Raw genomic sequence first — 17,707 nt, 5'->3', positions numbered from 1 at the left:
TTTCCCATTACATCTGCAGATGGACTGTGTGTCTGCATTTGAGTTTGAAGGAGAAATTTTCTGATCACCTTTTAGGATCACAAGTGTGAGCCCTGTCACTTAGAGCCAGACAGGGAGCAGAGGATCCACTTCACCCCCACTCCCCACCACCAGCACCTTGTACAGCTCCCTATTTTTGAAGAGGATCAGGACCCCATTCCCTCAAACTTTTTCTGTGGCCCAGAAGAAGTGACCTGAGTTCTACTGAGCCAGGTGGGAAAGGAGGATGCCTTCTCTACGCTTACAGGGTACAAAAGCCAAAGTCTGCCTGGTCCAACAGACACTAAGCAAAACACCTGTGATTTGCTAAGAATCTTAGGTCACTTTCTGGCTCCAGCTCTTGTCATCAAATATTCAACTCGAGGAAAATGGAACTCTGCCTACTATAGATAAGCAGTACATGGTCTGGACATGGGTCACTCGCCTTTCTGTTTGGAGCCCATGCAATACTAGTGGCTTACTCTTGAGCTGTGTTGGCAGATGGAAAGGCATGGAGTTCAAATGGGCTTAAACTTGATCCACTGTTTTAGATTTTGTCTTGAAATGAGGAAATTTTTGTAACCATACTTCATTCAGTTTAGACATTTCTTCCAGTCTTAGTTGGTATTAGCTATTAGTTATAAAATAGGTAAATACTGGGCCTTATATAAATTCTGTAGGCCTCAGTAAGGCCAACTGGTCAAGACATACCTGCTTTAGCACTATTCACAATAGCCAAGATATGGAAACAACCTAAATATCCATCAAGAGATGAATGGATAAAGAAGATGTTTTATACACACACACACACACACACACACACACACACACACACAATGGACTATTACTCAGCCATAAAAAAGAATGAAATAATGCCATTTGCAGCAACATGGATGGACCTAGAGATTATCATACTAAGTGAAGTAAGTCAGGCAGAAAAACAAATATCACATGATATCACTTATATGTGGAATCTAAAATATAACACAAACGAACTTATCTACGAAACAGAAACAGACTCACAGACATAGAGAACAGACTGTGGTTGCCAAGGGGGAGGAGCGGCATGGGAAGGCTGGATTGGGAGTTTGGGATTAGCAGACGCAAACTAGTATATACAGAATGGTTAAAAAACAAGGTCCTACAGTATAGCACAAGGAACTACATTCATTATCCTGTGATAAACCATAATGGAAAAGAGTATATATATCTGAATCACGTTTCTGTACAGCAGAAACTAACACAACATTGTAAATCAACTATACAATAAAATACACTTTAAAAAAAAATGCCCATTAGTGCCCGCATTGGCTGAAGGTCACTGCTTTGGAAGTTCCCCCTGCTCTTGCAGGAAGTATGGCAGGAGAATGGGCTGGTGGTGCTTATCTTGCTTCAATTAATTGTTCCATAATGGGCACACATGAGAAGGGAATGGAATGAGCATATTGAAGATTTTGTTTTTCCTTCTATTCATTTGACCTTATTCTTTCCTCTGGTCTGGCTTCCCCTCTGCGTCCTGCTGACCAGCATAGTGCTCGGCAGGTGACAGGCAGAACCTCCAGAAGGCTTATTTGGTAAGTGAATGAAATGAACATACTGAACATACTGGAGCATCTTCTTTTTTTTTTTTTTTTCTGTCTTTCAATTTCCTTGGTTATTCTGTTTGCCTTTCTCTTGGTTGACTCCAAGCACCATAGTGACATTCTTGTAAAGGTCTGAAACCATTTGAGAGGCCCACAGGGCAAATCACACATTTACATACCCTACACTTCTAGATGTTAATGGTCAGATTAAAACTTGAATAAGTGGAGGGCAGACTTGTTCCTGGTGAAAAGACTATATTTCATAAAATTTCCTGTTATTTCTAAATTGTACCTAAAGGTCCAGGGCCATTCCATCATAATCCCACCAGAGTTGAGGGAAGGGAGTGAACAGAAAAGGCATGAGGGTATAATTCTGTAAAAATGGTTCTCAAATTCATCCAGAATAATAAACTAGAAGAAATCTCAAAAGAAATTCTAAAGATAATAAGTAAATGGGGAAAGATTTATCTTTCCAAATTCTAAACCATAAATACTGCTTTAAGAATGAACAAAGCCCATGTGGTACTGGCACACGAATAAGTAGATCTAAAAAAACAATAGAACAAGTACAGAAAGATGCTTTTATAAGTAGTCAGTTTTTAAATTTTAAGATATTTGAAACACAGGAATCCATAACTCCATACAATAATACATATAAATAAGTGGGAGAGAAGGGAGGACTATGGCTTTCAATGGAATGTTGACTGCCCAGCTGACAAATGTGGAAGGGGTACTAGAGTTGGAAAATCATTGTTCTGCAGCCATCATGGTACAGACAAGAATCATCAGTGGATACTAAGTCAAGGGGGAGGGAGGGACAGATTTTGATGGTAAGCAGGATATTTGCATGGTATTAAAGTGTCTCCCCACACATGGAAGCAACCTAAATGTCCATCAACAGATGAATGGATAAAGATGTGGTATATACACACACACACACACACACACACACACACACACACACACTGGAATATTAGCCATAAAAAGAATGAAATAATGCCATTTGTAGCAACATGGAATGGACCTGGAGATTATCATACTAAGCGAAGTGAGTCAGACAGAGGAAGACAAACATCATATCTCACTTATATGTGGAATCTAAAGTATGACACAAATGAACTTACCTATGAAACAGAAACAGACTCATAGACATAGAGAACAGATTTGTGGTTGCTGGGAGGGCAGGGAGATGAATTGGGAGTTAGGGGTTAGTAGAAGCAAACTATTATATATAGAATGGATAACAACAAGGTCCTACTGTATAGCACAGGGAACTATATTCCATATCCTGTGACAAATCATAATGGAAAAAAAATAAAGTGTCTTCCCATGGATTGCTTACTAGTTGAAAGGGGAAAACACTAACTATACAGTAATTACCAGGTGATCAAAATTAATAGCACCAATATGGGACAGATGAATATTGTGAAACCAGATATAATACTTTGAGACAAAATGTCACTTCTATCATATCCCAGCTGGAATGTATAATCTGAATTTAGTCATTAAGGAATGTCAGGCAATTCCTCCCAAAGAAAAAGGGAATGAATGCTTTCAAAAAATGTCAAATGCATAAAACCAAAAAAAAAAAAAAAATGACTGGGTATACATACCAGATTAAAAGAGATTAAAGAGACATGACAACCAAATGTAATACCTGATCCTAAACTAGATCCTATATTGGAGGTGGGGAGGGATGCTAGGAAGGACATTATTGGTAAAATTGGAACATGGACTTTATATATTTTTTTTATTGAAGTATTGTTGATTTACAATGTTGGTAGTTTCAGGTGTACAACAAAGTGATTCAATTATACATATCTATATATATGTATATTCTTTTCCAGATTCTTTTCCCCTATAGGTTATTACAAAATATTGAGTATAGTTCCCTATGCTATACAGTAGGTCCTTGTTGGTTGTCTATTTTATATACAGTAGTATGTATATGTTAATCCCAAACTCCTAATTTATCCCTCCCCTGGAACATGAACTTTAAAGTATTATGTCAATGTTAAATTTACTTAAATTGACAACCCTACTGTGGTTATGTAAGAGAAATTCTTATTTCTAGAAAAGGCACACTGAAGTATCCAGAGGAAAAGAGTCACAGGGAGTGCAACTTATCTCAAAAGTTCAGGAAAAGACTCAGGAGAAAACATTTATATAAAATAGGTAGATAGATAATAAAGCAAATGGGTGTAAAATGTAAGCAATAGGTGAATCTAAGTAAAATGTACATTGATGTTCTTTGTAGTATTATTGCAACTTCTCTGTAACTTTGAAATTATTTCCAAATAAAAAGTGTTTTTTTGTTGTTTTTGTTTTTGTTTTAAGAATACACACAGTTGGGACTTCCCTGGTGGTGCAGTGGTTAAGAATCTGCCTGCCAATGCAGGGGACATGGTTTCGATCCCTGGTCCAGGAAGATCCCACATGCCACGGAGCAACTAAGCCTGTGCGCCACAACTACTGAGCCTGCACTCTAGAGCCCATGAGCCACAACTACTGAGCCTGCATGCCACAACTACTGAAGCCCGTGTGCCTAGAGCCCATGCTCCACAACAAGAGAAGCCACCACAGTGAGAAACCTGTGCACTGCAATGAAGAGTAGCCCCCACTCGGCGTGACTAGAGAAAGCCCATGTGAAGCAACAAAGACCCAATGCAGCCAAAAATAAAAATAAAATAAAATAAATTTATTAAAAAAAATATATGTCCACAATTTAAAAATACTGAAAAAAAAAAAAAAAAAAGAAAAACGAATACACACAGTTATGGTCCCATTTATATAAAGTTCAAGAATAGGCAAAACTGGGACTTCCCTGGTGGTCTAGTGGTTAAGAATCTGCCTTCCAGTGCAGGGGATGTGAGTTTGATCCCTGGTCAGGAAATTAAGATCCCACATTCTGCGGGGCAGCTAAGCCCATGCACCGCAACTACTGAGCCTGCAAACTCTAGAGACTGTGTGCCACAACTAGAGAGCCCATGTGCTGCAACTACTGAGCCTGTGCACTCTGGCATGGAACGAAAGATCCTGCATGCTGCAACAAAGATCCTGCATGCCACAACCAAGACCTGACACAGCCAAATAAATAATTTTAAAAATAAAATAAAATAAAAAAGGATAGACAAAACTACTATAGAGGTACTGAGTGGGTGGGGCTCACAGGAGTCAGGTGTGGTGTTGGAGACATTTTATACCTGGATTTCAGTAATGGCTATGTGACTTTATGTGTTTATATGTAAACATTCATTGAGTTGTTTGCTTAAAATTTGTGTACATATACATAGTATGCCTCAATTATAAATTTAATTAAAAATTTTTTTTATTAATTGTGGTTGAGAGCAAGTCGTGTATGAAAGTGTAGGAATAGAAAATGAGGAATGCAATGAAATTGCATTTGTAATGAAATGGGACCAAGAAAAACTACTTCAAAATTGGCCTCAGAACTTTCACAAATGAAACAAAGTATTCTAAATCACCATAGGACTACACACAACAGAATGATACAATCGCTGTGCAAGAAATGCTAAGTCGGAGAAGGATTGGTAGAGAGGTTGATTAGGAAAGATCTCCAGGAAACCTGAGGTGAGGCTTGAAAGGAAATATAGGAGTTGGAGAGGAAGAGGATTACATAGCATACTTACTAATTTCTCTTCTTCAACCATTTATGTAAGCTTTTAGGTTGGTGAGGCTTTCATTTGAGACTGGCTTGGTCTTTTTTTTTTAATGCACAAGTATAGAACTGAAGAAAGTCATATCTGTTAGATAAAGAAATAAACGAGCATATATTATCTCTCTGAGGAGAAGTATTAAAAAAAAAAAGAAAACTATGATGATGGAGTCTCGAGACATGGGGCTGCAAGAGAAGGTTGGCACTTAGCAAGTCTACATACTTACTTAAACCCACATTTATAGAGGAACTTCTCCCATGTCCTGGACAAAAGTGCTATTCTTGGGAGACCAAGATGTGTCCCTCAAAGCCCCAAAGAGCTTACACACTCATAGGAATACATAACAAAGAGTCATATTAAAAATGGCAAGTTGGGGGCTTCCCTGGTGGCGCAGTGGTTGAGAATCTGCCTGCCAATGCAGGGGACACGGGTTCGAGCCCTGGTCTGGGAAGATCCCACATGCCACAGAGCAACTGGGCCCGTGAGCCACAATTACTGAGCCTGCGCGTCTGGAGCCTGTGCTCCGCAACAAGAGAGGCCGCGATGAAGAGTGGTCCCCGCTTGCCGCAACTAGAGAAAGCCCTCGCACAGAAACGAAGACCCAACACAGTCATAAAGAAAGAAAGAAAGAAAGAAAGAAAGAAAGAAAGAACGTGAATTTCAAAAAAAAAAAAATGGCAAGTTGGGACCTCTCATCCGCAAAGTGAAATGAGATCACACTTTTTTGCACCCCCTTTGTTCCAAAACATAACAGTGATAGACAAGATCTGTAAATAGACATAGCCAGGCTCCACAACAAATAAACCAGAAAAGGAAAAATATGTAAAGCAGAGAACAAACTGAAGCACAAGCCTCTTAAGACATGGGTGAGAAAAAAATTGTGGCAGTGGAGTTAAAGGGGCCAAAATGCTTGATTAAAGAGGGGAGACCAAAGCCAGAGGAAGGGCTATACCATCCCAATATCCTCACCAAATGAAGACAAGGGGAAAAAAAACAAAAACCTTTTGCCAATGTCATTTACTGGCCTAAGCATACATACACACACACACACACACACACACACACATGCACACACACACAATGGAATATTACTCAGCCATAAAAAAATTAAATTTTGCTATTTTCAGCAATGTGGTTGGACATAGAAAATATTATGCTTAGTGAAATAAGTCAGAGAAAGACATACTGTATGATATTTATATGGTCGAATCTAAAAAATAATACAAATGAATGTATATGCAAAACAGAAACAGACTTACAGTTATAGAAAACAAACTAGTGGTTACCAGAGGGGAGAGGGCAGTGGGGAGGGGCAATTTAGGGGTATGGGATTAAGAGATAAAAACTACTAGATATAAAATAGATAAGCTATTTTATTTATTTTTAATATATAAATAGATATAGCCATTATCTTATAATAACTTTTAATGGATTATAATCTGTAAAAATACTGAAACACTAGGCTATATATCTGAAATTATTATATTATAAATCAACTATATTTCTATTTTAAAAAATATATATATATTGCCCTTCCTGTTTATAACCCTGCAATGATTTCTGTTGTTTTTAGATTAAAATCCAAACTGAGCCAATCAATTAATAAATGTTATTACCCAGAGATAAACCAAGTTCCTGCTGGCTCAGTAACTGGATTTGCAAAGTCTTCGTTATTACCAGAGATCAGGATCTTTTGAAATCCTTCTGGACTAAGGGTCCAGGAGCCAGGTAGAAGCAACTAAAAAACCATCAGATGAAGACAGATGAGCAATGAGGCAAAAAGAGAAAAAGAAAATACATTTTTATGGGTAAATAAACAAAATATCTCCCATTCAAAATCAAAATTCTTTTTTAAAATGTTATGTTTTTACCATAAAAAGAAATCAAATGCTAAGAAAGAGCCAAAACAACCAACAATCAGAATGAATTCTCTCCACGTGAAAGTTATAAACAGGTCAACAAAGAACTTAAAATTAATGTCTTTAGGATGCTCAAAGAGATGACTAAAATTACAAATTTCATTCAACATGGTAGGAAATGACAAAATAAAAACAGGCCAAAAGGAAATAAGAATGGATTGCTATATCACAAAATGGTATGCTCCTAACAATTTAACTTCAAAATATATAAAGCATATAAAAATAAAATTTCAAGGGAAAAAATCACAAATCAATGATTAGAGTGGAAAATGTTAACATATCTTTATCGGGTATGTTAAAATAAACTGATAGAAGAAGCAGACCAAAATCAACAAGGACATGGAAGATGTGAGCAACACAATTAACAAGTTTAATCTAATGGGTATTTACAGAACATTTACACCCTGGCAGCACAAAGGTCTCTCCGGACTCTTCTAGGCATTAATTAATACTTTGCTGTTTCTGGAAGATTCATTCCAGCCTTATCCTAGATAAGGTGCCTATCATTTCTGCCATTATTGCATCAGTGACAATAATAATTGCTGAGATTTATTGCACCAGGCCAAGGGCTAATTATGCTGTTATCTAATTTAATCTTAAAAACAGTTCTCTAAGGTTGTACTTTCCAAAGTACTGGCTACATGTGACTCTTGAAAACCTGAAATGTGTCTAAATTAAGATATAATGTAAACATAAAATACGCACTAGAATTTTAGGACACAGTACCAAAAAAGAAAAGAATAACACATTTCATTAATAATTTTTATACGGTGGCCTTAACTCTGGTGGCCCAGTGGTTAAGAATCTGCCTGCCAATGCAAGGAACACAGGTTTGCGCCCTGGCCTGGGAAGATCTCACATGCCACAGAGCAACTAAGCCCACGCACCACAACTACTGAGCCTGAGCTCTAGAGCCCGCAAGCCACAACTACTGAGCCCATGTGCCACAACTACTGAAGCCTCCGCACCTAAAGCCCGTAGTCCACAACAAGAGAAGCCACGACAATGAGAAGCCCATGCACCGCAACAAAGAGTAGCCCCCGTTCACCACAGCTAGAGAAAGCCATGCACAGCAATGAAGACCCAACACAGCCAAAATTTTTTAAATAAATAAATAAATAATTTTTGTATCTATTACATGTTGGACACAGACAATCTCATACATGCCAACAGCCAACAAATCTACTCGGCGACCGTGACGGAGCAGTACAAAAACATGATCACTGAAATTGTGTCTGAGCACAAACAGAGCAAGAACACAGTCCAGACCATAAAAATGACCAAACGCCCCAACTCCCAGCTAATACAAGTGACTTCTTCACCAATTACAGCTTTTATTATGTTTTGTTTCTCTCACCTCTGAGGGATAAAAATTATTAAGGTTTAGCAGAATTGTTCCTGCTCACAGCACCCAGTCAGAGCAAAAGCACCTGTCTTTGAATTCTCTCCCAAATCACCTAACACAAGTTCAAATCCTGCGACAGCCCCCTCCTAACCACCCCTTTCTGAAAAGCCTCGAGGCTCCTTGTGGATGGCTATTTCCAGCATTGCCGCAGGTCATTAAATCCACTTTGTTCAACTACAATGTATTCCTGATGGTCTTTGGCTGGAGGGCATTGACAAACCCATTTACCAGATAAGAAAATTGGGCCTGGAAAAGCTAAGTCACTGGCTTGAGGTCATACGGGATACTGGGCTACCATCAGTGATCTTCAACCTTGACCACACATCAGATTCTCTGGAGATGGAACCGAAATATCCATATGTATTAAAAGCTCCCCCCAGCAGTAGCCAGCCAGCTGAGGTTGAGAAACGCTGGCCGGGTGATGTCTAGGGCGGCACATCTCAAACTTCAACATGCCTGTCAATCATCCAGGGATCTTGTTAAAAATACAGATTCTGATTCAGTGGGTCTGGGTGGAGCCTGAGATTCTGCATTTCTAACAAGATCCCAGGTGACACTGACACTGCTGGTCCATAGACCATATTTCGAATAACAGAATCTGGTGTCCCCTACACCTCCATAGCACTGACTTTCCAGAAATGTGTTTTATGTCTCTATTTATCAAAAAAAGTAACATTCATTTATTGAGCACCTACGATTCATTAAGCACCATGCTGGACCCTGGGGAATCCAGCAGGAAACCAGATAAAAAATGTCTCTGACCACCCAGAGCTGACTTTCTCAGGACTGAGGGGGACGTGTCTCATTGTCCGGTTGACCCAGGGTCAGCTATTGTGCTTCCCCTCTAGCTGGGGCCCTTGTGTTGGTTGGGGCCCTGGTAGCTTCCTTCCAGCATCAACATTTTATTATTTGATTTTCTCCTGAATAGTATGAATTTGGGAACCATACATTTATTCCAGAGATGTTTGTTTACTAAAACAACTATAACATGGGGAAGAGAAAACACAATATATTCAAGGTCATGAAAATAGAAACTGTGTTGTCATTTTTTAAAAATCACAGCAAATGTAATGGAATTTCACAGTAAATTATTTAGCATCCACGAAAGAATCCCCCCAAAGATTATCGCATGGTTAAAGTAGGTCAGATTCTGGGACTATGTGTCTTTAGACTGTACCTAACTGAAGCTCAAATGTTTTCATTGCTCTTGCATTAAATGGTTTTGACATGAAATTTTAATTAGTCTTCAAAAGGCATTGTATGTCTGCTGCTGGGAGATGGGGAATTTGGTAACCCTGGCTTTTTTGTTTCTCCTGGATGTTATACCTACAGGACCAATTTATTGATAGCTGGAGTTTTCTTGCTCTTCATGCCTGGTCAGTTGTGTAGGGTGAAAAAGAGAAAAGCTGTCCTTGACACCTGGGAGCTGGCTTGGTGCTCTCTGCTGGGCTGTGGTCCTCTTGAGGAATATAACACTTGCACAGACCATCAACATCAGAGGAGGCCATACTGTGATGTTGATGGATGGAGACAAAAAATGACCACCCTACAATCACGTATGAACACAGACAAATTGTGATCATTGTCCAAACCACAAAGTGACCACATGTCCCCTATCTTGGCTGAGTGACCGCTGCTGCTTTCTCAGCACCAGCCTTGGTCTATTCCTCCCTCCTTCTAGGTGAGATTACTCGGGTAATTACTTGGGTAATCACAGAATTCTCCTGGCACACAGTGGCCACTCCAGATATAATTGTGGAATGGATCTCCTAATTTCTGATTCCGTACACCGTCTTCTTGGACCGCCATTTCCTATTCTTCTAGCTCACAAGACTTACCTCAGATGCATGGATCTCAAGGATGCAAAGCCAAGCTTTTCACCTCCCCCAGGCCTGGCCTCAGCCGCTGGATGAGGCCGAAGAGACTCACAGCATCAGCTGAGCTGCCTCACATTAGGCTCAGGAGCAGGGCCACTGCAGATGTTCACACATGCTCTCAGGCTGTGGGACAGACCGGGCAGGCGATTCCCCCGGGGGAGATTTGAGCCGGGCAACATATGAGGAAGGTAAGAGGGGTTTGAGATAGAACTGAGAGGTCCTGGGGCAGAAAACATGGAGGAAAGGGGATCAGAAGTGAGGGGTCATCTTCAGAAGCACGGGCTTCCAGTGGAAGAAAGTGTCATTTCACGTCTCTGGGGTAGAAAGAAACAAATTCCTTTTGGGAGCATGACCTCTTACTCCTCATCCCCCAAGTTCTGGACCATCCCATTCATAAGCCCTTTTACAATATTTTAGAAAGAGGTTCATTTAATAAAAAAGCACTACCAAGTAGCCTAGTGCTGCCGTTGCGTGCAGGGCAGAGAGCCCCGTAGCGGTCTGGTCTCTGGATATCCCCCCGTTGTTGTCACAACCACAGCGCTAGATGGGCGTGGACTCGCCCCACCTCCTGACACACAAGCCCTCTGCCTCGTCCGGCTTTCCTGCCCCTACTCCCAGCTCTCCTGTGACGTGGAACAGCTCTTAACTTATTTTGGGCCATCCTTCTCCTTTCGAGCTCCGCAATCACCTGCCTCTTTCCCAAAACACATCTCCAGTATTAACAAAGGAAACATTTCTGCTCAAGCCACAGTCTCAGAGCATCTAGTGTCAATGCCCCCACATGGCAGTAGGAAAGCACTCTTTCTTGGGGAGTGTGGTAGACTGAAAACGGCCCCCCAAAAGATACACATGTTCTAATCCCTGGAACCTGTGAAAGTTACCTTATGTGGCAAAACAGAACTCTGCAGAAGTGATTTTGAGATGGGGAGATTGTCCTGGATTATGGGAGTGAACCCTAAATGCAAGCTCATGCATCCTCCCTGGAGGGAGGCAAAGAGAAGACAGGCAAAGAGGAGAAGCAGAGTGACGACGGAGGATGCAGCCACACGGCCAGGAACACCGACAGCCACAGAAGCTTGGAAGAGACCAGGAATGGATTCTCTCCTGGAGCCTCCAGAGGAAGCCCAGCCTGCCAGTGCCTTGATTCAGACCTCTGCCCCCCCAGAACTGGAGAGACTACATTTATCTCTAGCCACTGAGATTGTGATCGTTTGTCACAGCCTCCCCAGGAAACTAGTATAAGGAGGTCCCACCTCTCCCTCTCCTGCCAGCAAGCTGGTGAGCAGCCTGCCGGGAGCACAGAGTGGGCACCAGACTCAGAAAGACAAAGAAATATGTGTGGAGCAGCAAGGGGATTCCAGCCAAGGTGTCTGCCCATGTTTCTGCTCTTGACCTGTCATTGGGCAATGAGGGTCACTACCCAAAAAGAGGCAGAAAGTTCATGACTCCAGATGAACCCAGAAGCCCTCAGCTACAAACCAGCATTTCTTGGGGGGGAAAAAACCCCATTTTTGGAATAGAAAAATTTACAGGGGAAGCCTTCAGGGAGGTGACCTTTCTTGAAATGTCATGGCCTGTGCAAACTTCCAGTGTTCAGTTTGGCAAACAGAGGAGCCTGGGGCTGGCAGGAGAGGAAGGCCCAGGGTAAGCTGATACTACTGAAGGCTGTTGGTTTAGAAGGGGCTGGAAGCACCAGGGGCTGAAACCATTTGCAGAAAGCCCCTTCCTTTCCTGAGTTCACCTAACCCCAGTGTTGTCCAACAGGAGCTGAAGAACCAAAACGTTCAATGAATAAAAATGTTTCTAGCCTCTCAGACCTACCCCTTCCCCAGGCTAGTGTGAATGGCAAAAAAAAATCCCTTTTGGTGGGTGTGAGTTATGCTGTGCCCAAGGGGAGTCTGGGATCTATTAAACAAATACTTCTTTCTCTTAATATTTACTTTTCATAATTAAAATATATAAGCATTTTACAGAAAATTTGTAAAACAGAATAGAAGGGGAAAAAAATCATACACCCATCCCTCTAAATGCACCCACCCACTGTTGGGATTTCAGAGTATTTCCTTCTTCCACATCGTTTTTCTTTGGTTTTAAAAAACTATAATCAGAGGACTAGATTCTCAAATTCTGAGAGCTTGCACCTAACCACCCACTTTGAGACAGTTACCTATCACCTCTCCCTGTTTTTATGTTCCTCATAACCCTCATCATCGTTTGCAGTACTCACCTGCAGTCAAGGCCCAGACATTGGAGGGAAAAGGGATGAGGAGGAGGGGAATGAAAATTGGTAACAACCACCAAAGCAAAATTAAGCTCATTTGGATAAATAGTGTTCATTAGTGATGTTAAATCCAAGTGACAAAAGTGAAAACTCTGACTTTATAAAGTTGATTCTCATTATTCATGGATTTGTGAGTTCGCCTACATACTAAACTTCCTCTGTAAATGGAAAATCCGTACTTGTGGGCCTGGGGTCATTTGCAGACACAGAGGAGGGAAAACCTTGAGACCCTGCCACCATGTTCCAAGCTGAGGTCACACAAAGGGACACGGCCTCCTTGCTTCAGCTCTTCCTGTAAACAAGGGTCCTTTTTGAGTTTTATTTAGCGCTATGTTTATACATTTTTGCACTTTGTGTTGGTGATTTTGCTGTTTTCCGAGCCCAGTACAGAAGTGCTGTCTAGGGTCCTAAGTGCAGAAGGCTGTGATGAGTCTTACAGAGAAAATACACGTGTTAAATAAGCTTCATTCAGGCGTAAGTTCTAGTGCTATTGGCCATGAGTTCAATGCCAATGAATCAACCAAATATATTAAAAGGTGTCTTTAAACAGAAACACACATTAAACAAGGTATGCATCCATCGGTTGACAAAAACACCATGACCAGAAGACCAGGACCCTAACCCTGTATTTCCCCTGGGAGCAGTGGTTCCATGTTCACAAATCTAGTGTCCATGGCACCTTTATAGAATATCATGACTGCAAATAACAAGATTCGATTAGACACATTTTAAAAAATATTTTCCTTAAAAAACTAAAAATAGAGTTACCGTATGATCCTGCAAGCCCACTCCTGGGCATATATCAAGAGAAAACTCTAATTTGAAAAGATACATGCACCCCAATGTTCATTGTATCACTATTTACAATAGCCAAAACATGGAAAAAACCTAAATGTCCATCGACAGATGAATGGATAAAGAAGATATGGTACATATATACAATGATATACTACTCAGCCATAACAAAAGAATGAGATAATGTCTTTTGCAGCAAAATGGATGGACCTAGAGATTATCATACTAAGTGAAGTAGGTCAGACCAAGACAAATACCATGATATCGCTTATATGTGGAATCTAAAATATGACACAAATGAACTTATCTGTGAAACAGAAACAGGATCACAGACGTAGAGAACAGACGTGTGGTTGACCAGAGGGTGGGAGAAGGAAGAATTGGGAGTCTAGGGTTAGCAGACGCAACCTACTATATAGAGGATGGATAAATAGCAAGGTCCTATTGTATAGCACAGGGAACTATATTCAATATCCTGTGATAAACCATAATGGAAAAAATATGAAGAATGTATGTATATGTATAACCGAGTCACTTTGCTGTACACTAGAAACTAACAAAGCATTGTAAATCAACAATACTCAGTAAGAAATTTTTTAAAAAATTTTACCTTTAGAGGATTTTGATGCATGTATAATGAAAACAGATGGACCAAGTTCATGGGCACATCTGTGTACAAGTCAATGAGGACAGCAAAGGTGCTTCTAATTTTTGTTCTGCGTGTCAGAGACCACTGGAACCCTCCCCAACACCTCTTTTTTCTCACAGCACCCTAATTTTATTTGGGGTACAAAAACATAAAACCCAAAAGTCTACATTTCCCAGCTTCATTTGCAACTGACAGTGATCACAAGAGTGTAAGCAGCAGTCATTGATGGTGAGATGGTTTTTTAAATTACAATAAAATATACATGAACATAAAAGTTACCATTTAAGCCATTTTTAAGTGTACAATTCAGTAGCATTAAGTATATTCATATTGTAGTGTTACCATCACCACTATTCATCTCCAGAACTTTTTCATCATCTCAAACTGAAACTCTGTCCCCATTAAACACCTTCCCCACCCTCCCCTGCCCCCTGGTAACCACTATTCTACTCTCTGTCTCCAGTCACATGACATACTTGTCATACCATATGACATACCATTCCAGTCATACCATATGACATACCAGTCATGTGGTAAATGTATGTCTAACTTTTTAAGAAATGGTCAAATTGATTTCCAAAGCGTTTGTGTATTCCCACCAGCTAGTCTGAGGTTCAAGTTCCTCCATGCCCTCACCAGTACTTGGTGTGGCCAGTCTTTCTATGTTGAACGATTCTAATGAGTGCGTAGTGGTATCTCATTGTGGGTTTTTGGATTTTTTTTTGTCTCAAAAATCTTTTCTTAATAGGGTGAAATTCATATGACAAAATTAAACATTTTAAAGTAAACACATCAATGGCATTAAGTACAGTCACAATACTGTGCAACCACCACCTCTATCTAGTTCCAAAACCTGTGCATCCCTTCCAAATAAGACCCCATTAAGCAGTCACTCCTGGTCCCCTCTCTCCTCAGACACTGGCCACCATCAACCTACTCTCTGAATTTGATGACTCTAGGGACCTCATATAACTGGAATTACATAGTATTTATCCTTTTGTGTCTGGCTTATTTTACTGAGCATGTTTTCAAGTTTTATCTATGTCGTAGCATGTATCAGAATTCCATTCCTTTAAAGCTAAACAGTATTCCACCTTACATTGTCTTAGTCCATTCGGGTGGCTATAACAAAATACCATAAACCATGTGGCTTATAAACCGAAATTTATTTCTCACAATTCTGGGGGCTGAGAAGTCCAAGACCCAGGCACAGCAGATTGCGTCTGGTGAGGACCTTCTTTCTGGTTCACAGACAGTGTCTTTGTGCTGTGTCCTCACGTGGTAGAAAAGGAGCAATCTAGCTCTCTGGAGTCTCTTTTATAAGGGCACTAAACACCTCCAAAGTCCCAACCTCCTAATACTATTAGATTGGGCATTAGGTTCTACATATGAATTTGGGTTGGGTGTGGGGGAGGTTACAGTGGGGGACACACAGTTTTTTACCCCTCCCTGGTTCCTTTACTTCATCTCTAAATGTGGATGTAATAGCTGGAGCTTCAGCAACCATCTTAGAACTTGAGGGCACTTTGAGGATGGGGCACTAAGAAAGATGAAAGTCTCCTTGATCATATCATGGAATGTAGTATAAAGATGGTGATGACCAGGTTTCCTTCCTGTGAGAGAAAAATCCAGTCCCTCATTTGTCTTGTGGGGTCAGAGTGGTCTCTGATACTTGGCAAATACAGGCCCTAACTGACACATCCCCCTTAGTACTGACCTCCATCCTGGGGCAACATTGGTTGGATCAGAAATAATTCTGCTAGGAATAAACCTACCTAAGGAGGTAAAAGACCTGTACTCAGAAAACTATAAGACACTGATGAAAGAAATCAAAGATGACACAAACAGATGGAGAGATATACCATGTTTTTGGATTGGAAGAATCAATATTATGAAAATGACTATACTACCCAAAGCAATCTACAGATTCAATGCAATCCCTATCAAATTACCAGTGGCATTTTTTACAGAACTAGAACAAGAAATCTTAAAATTTGTATGGAGACAAAGACCCCAAATAGCCAAAGCAGTCTTGAGGGAAAAAAACGGAGTGGGAGGAATCAGACTCCCTGAATTCAGACTATACTACAAAACTACAGTAATCAAAACAATATGGTACTGGCACAAAAACAGAACAGGATAGAAAGCCCAGAGGTAAACCAATGCACCTATGGTCAACTAATCTATGACAAAGGAGGCAAGGATATACAATGGAGAAAAGACAGTCTCTTCAATAAGTGGTGCTGGGAAAACTGGACAGCTACAGTAAAAGAATGAAATTAGAACACTCCCTAACACCATACAAAAAAAAAACTCAAAATGGATTAAAGACCTAAATGTAAGACTAGACATTATAAAACTCTTAGAGGAAAACATAGAAAGAACACTCTGACATAAATCACAGTAAGATTTTTTTTGATCCACTTCCTAGAGTAATGGGAATAAAAACAAAAGTAAACAAATGGAACCTAATGAAACTTAAAAGCTTTTGCAAAACAAAGAAAACTACAAACAAGATGAGAAGACAGCCCTCAGAATGGGAGAAAATATTTGCAAACGAATTAATGGACAAAGGATTAATCTCCAAAATATATAAACAGCACATGCAGCTCAATATTAAAAAAAAACAAACAACCCAATCCAAAAATGGGCAGAAGACCTAAATAGACATTTCTCCAAAGAAAACATACAGATGGCCAAGAAGCACATGAAAAGCTGCTCAACATCACTAATTATTAAAGAAATGTAAATCAAAACTACAATGAGGTATCACCTCACACCAGTTAGAATGGGCATCATCAGAAAATCTACAAACAACAAATGCTGGAGAGGGTGTGGAGAAAAGGGAACACTCTTGCACTGTTGGTGGGAATGTAAATTGGTACAGCCACTATGGAGAACAGTATGGCGGTTCCTTAAAAAACTAAAAATAGATTTACCATATGACCCAGCAATCCCACTACTGGGCATATACCCAGAGAAAACCATAATTCAGAAAGACACATGCACCCCAATGTTCATTGCAGCACTATTTACAATAGCCAGGTCATGGAAGCAACCTAAATGCCCATCAACAGACCAATGGATAAAGAAGATGTGGTACATATATATAATGGAATATTACTCAGCCATAAAAAGGAACGAAATTGGGTCATTTGTAGAGACGTGGATGGATCTAGAGACTTCATACAGAGTGAAGTCAGAAAGAGGAAAAACAAATATTGTATATTAACACATATATGTGGAACCTAGAAAAATGGTACAGATGAACCAGTTTGCACGGCAGAAATAGAGACACAGATGTAGAGAACAAATATATGGACACCAAGGGGGGAAAGTGGTGGGGGGGTGGTGGTGGTGGTGGGATGAATTGGGAGATTTTGATTGACATGTATACACTAATATGTATAAAATAGATAGCTAAAAAGAACCTGCTGTATAAAAAATAAAATTCAAAAAAAAAAAAAGAAATGCCAAATTTTTCATGCAACTTTTGACCAGTG

General features: G+C 40.1%; 1 long non-coding RNA gene across 1 annotated transcript; it reads right to left on the bottom strand.

Annotated features, from left to right (window-relative positions):
• Positions 1-823: 823 nt before the first annotated feature.
• LOC309659521 lies at positions 824-17,393 on the bottom strand. The gene is made up of 2 exons (XR_014262858.1): positions 5,968-17,393; positions 824-5,655 (listed from the first exon to the last, which is right to left on the bottom strand). It is a non-coding gene; the product is annotated as an uncharacterized lncRNA (long non-coding RNA).
• Between the last annotated feature and the right edge of the window lie 314 nt (positions 17,394-17,707).

Source organism: Balaenoptera physalus, assembly GCF_965194825.1.
Source record: "Balaenoptera physalus genome assembly, chromosome: 4".
Lineage (NCBI taxonomy): Eukaryota > Metazoa > Chordata > Mammalia > Artiodactyla > Balaenopteridae > Balaenoptera > Balaenoptera physalus.
Note: the sequence above shows the minus strand (reverse complement) of the source record. Positions and strands in the feature narration are given on the sequence as shown.